The following is a 3,889-nucleotide window of genomic DNA, read 5'->3' on the forward strand; positions in this document are numbered from 1 at the left end:
ACCCCAAAAGAGCCATTTTGCCCTCTACCGCTAATCGAGGTCCCCTTCCAAAGAATTGGTATGGACCTCATCAGGCCATTAGAATGGACCCCACATGGACATCACTTTGCATTAGTTCTGGTGGACTATAAAACACTATACCTGGAAGCAGTTCCCCTGTGCAACATCTCAACACACAGTGTTGTGGAGGCACTCTTCAGAATAATCTCCCGAGTGGGGATTCCGAAAGAAATCCTCACTGACCAGGGCACTACCTTTATGTCAAGAACACTACGCAAACTGTATGAATTATTAGGTATTAAATCGATTTTTTACCAGTGTTTACCACCCACAAACCAATGGGTTGGTGGGACAATTTAATAAAACCTTGAAAATCCATAAGTTCGTACAGGAGGATGCTAGGAATTGGGATAAGTGGTTCGAACCCCTGTTATTTACAGTGCAAGAGGTCCCACAAGCCTCTACAGGGTTTTCCCCATTCGAGCTGCTGTATGGGCGTCGGCGGTGCGGCGTGCTCAACGTCATACAGGAAGCTTTGGAGGAGGGACCTCCAGACAGTAAAAACAAAATTCAGTATGTTCTTGATCTTAGAGAAAAACTCCACACTTTGGGTCAATTAACACAGGGGAATTTGCTCCAAGCACAGGAACGTCAAAGCCGGCTGTATGACAGGGGCACTCAACTATGGGAATTTGCACCAGAAGATAAAGTGCTTCTATTACTGCCCACCTCAAGCTCTAAATTACTCGCCAAGTGGCAAGGGCCCTTTGAGGTCACACGGTGAGTCGGATATCTCGATTATGATGTTAAGAGAATGGATAGGGGCGGATTTTACCATCTCAACCTCCAAAAATCATGGAGGGAGGTGGTCCCTGTGCCTTTGGCGATGGTAGATCCCAAGAGGGCGAAGCTCTGGCCAGAGGTGACGCTCAAATCTAATCAATTCACCCCGGTCCCGTGTGGAGACCACCTCTCACGTTGCAGCTCACAGAGGTAGCCAAGTTGCGAATCGGAATTCGTGGACGTGTTCTCACCTGTCCCTGGTCGCACAAACCTCATAAAACACCACATCGAGACCATCCCAGGAGTGGTGGTTCGTAGCCGCCCCTATCGTCTTACAGAACACAAAAAAAAGTAGCTCAGGAAGAATTAAAGGCAATGCTCGAGATGGGCATAATACAAGAGTCACAGAGCGATTTGTTCTGGTACCTAAGAGAGACGGGTCGGTATGATACTGTGTGGACTATCGGAGAGTGAATGCAGTTTCTAAATTTGCCGCATACCCAATGGCGAATTGCTCGATCAGTTGGGCGCGGCTTAATTTCATTCAACACTGGATTTAACAAAGGGTTATTGGCAAATCCCCTTAGCTCCAATCTCCCAAGAAAAAATGGTGATTTCCACACCGTTCGGCTTACACCGCATGTTGTCCCTGCCTGAGTCGGTTGGTGGGGTATGTGGCGATGAGGGCGTGGTCGTGTGTCTGTCTGCAGGAGAGAGTGAGTGGTGTGGCTCATCAAGCTGGTTGACATAATTTCTCATAATTTCTAACAGCTGTTACAGTGTTAGCAGAGAGATGCTTTAAAAAAGCCGAACATCAGAGGAAGGCAGAGAGAACGACACCAGAATGCAGTGACTGGTGTGCCCTATTGTGTGCTTTATATGATGATCATCATCATCATTATTATTGTTGTGAAGCTGAAGTGTTCGAAGAACTATTTGAGAATTTTTGTTGCTTTGAACTGAGGAATAAAAAAGCCTTGAGAAGGTGGCACTCAAATGAACTGAAAGTGTCACTGCTCCACATCTCCTTTTCCATACCAGAACACGCAGATCCTTTACATAATAATAATGTTTAATATATATATTGCCTTTCCAGAGGTCAATGACACTTTACAATCTCAGGGATAAACAGGATAACATTAATCAATGTCAGACAAGACAAACAGAGCAAAACAGACATACATTTTTTCAATTTCATGAGCTGTAAACAATCAAAGATCAACAATGTATTACATATGTAATGTTATTAATTAGATGAAATAATCAATAACTTGTTATTCATGTACAGTATACAATTTTGGACCTAATATTTTTATTTTAAAACTAAATTCAGTCTTGAGAGCCTCTGTGAGTGTGAGTCAACATTACAAATACTGTACCGGTACTTCAAATGTTTAACTAAGACCTACACTGCCCTCTGCTGTTAGATAATAAAAATAGCAATTGTTGGACTGTTAAAGGGATAGTTCACCCCAAAATAAAAATTATCTTATCATTTACTCACCCTCATGTCTTCCCAGAGGTGTAGGACTTTCTTTCTTCAGCAGAATGTCTCAGCAGAATATCTCAGCTCTGTTGGTCGTTTCAATGCAAGAAGTGAATGGTGACCAGAAATCTGAAGGTCCAAAAAGCAGATAAAAGCAATATAAAAGTAATTAAAGTGCATGAAAGTAGAGATTTATATTAAAAAAGGACCTAAATATTGATCTAATTCTCACCCACACCAATCATATCGTTTTTGAAGACATGGATTTAACCACTGAAGTCTTATTGATTAATTATATGCTGATTTTATGTTTTTTGGACCTTCAGATTTCTGGTCACCATTCACTTCTTGCATTGAAATGACCAACAGAGCTGAGATATTCTTCTAAAAAGAAAGAAAATTATAAACATCTGGCCTGGGATGGCATGAGGGTGAGTAAATGATGAGAGAATTTTCATTTTTGGGTGAATTATCCCTTTATGGGCAAAAGCACTTATGACACCAAAATAATTAGCATTTATTTAGCTGGTAAATTTGTTTCGAGCAGTTACACTAGGAAATCCCATGTTAATCCCTTATATGCCTGTGCAACATAGTCAAATATCATGACAGGACTTTGTGCTCTGATAATCAGGGTTGGGTTACTTTTGAAATGTATTCCACTACAGATTACAGAATAAATGCTGTAAATGTAATTTGTAACGTATTCCGTTAGATTACTCAAGGTTAGTAACGTAATCTAAATACTTTGGATTAATTCTTCAACACTGGTCGATTGTTTTACTTGTTTTGGCTATAAAAACTCTGCCAGTACAGTAAGACAAAATACACATGTTAAAAATACATTTTCTGAAAAACCTAAATATCTTGTTCGGTGTTGTTTCTAAAACGAGATAAATCAAATTGATCTTGTTTTAAGGATCTTTATACATTTTTTACAGGAAAACAATACAAAAATAACTATCAAGAATATGATGTGCATTTAACATGCATTAAATTGGCTAAAAATAGCATTTTAGCTTAGCGTAAAGCTGACAATTTACACAAGGTTTATTTCTATTTATTCTGCTCCAAACTTCAAATTTACGTCTCTGTATGCTTGTATGAATGTAAAACATCATAATAAAGTGTTTCACAGCTGTTCAAATGCACTTTGTATTGCATAATTTATATGTAGCCTATACATTTTTCCATCTGAAAGGGCTAAATATTAAATGAAACAAATGACAATAAAATGCAAAGCCTCTTCAGTAATAAAAATATTTTTTGAATGTAACTGTATTCTAAATACAAATTATTTATATTGTAACTGTAGTGGAATACAGTTAGTTATATTTAGTATATTAAATACGTAATCCCGTTACATTTCGTTACTCCCCAACCATGTCGATAATATCATATCTAAATATCTTACTTCATGCTCGTGATGGAAGTATTTGCATATTATGGGACTCCAAAAGTAAACATGCTCTCATTCCCTTAGGGTAGCATATAAGCGGTGAGGCTGTTGCTATAGAAACGCAGGCAGTACATGTAGTCCTTGGCTGTTCGGTGGAAAGGTATTGAAGGTTCACTCGTATGTCAGGAAAGTGCTAGCTAGGCAGGTGGACCTGGAGACCG

This window comes from Xyrauchen texanus, chromosome 36 (assembly GCF_025860055.1).
Source record: "Xyrauchen texanus isolate HMW12.3.18 chromosome 36, RBS_HiC_50CHRs, whole genome shotgun sequence".
In the NCBI taxonomy this organism is placed as follows: Eukaryota; Metazoa; Chordata; class Actinopteri; order Cypriniformes; family Catostomidae; genus Xyrauchen; species Xyrauchen texanus.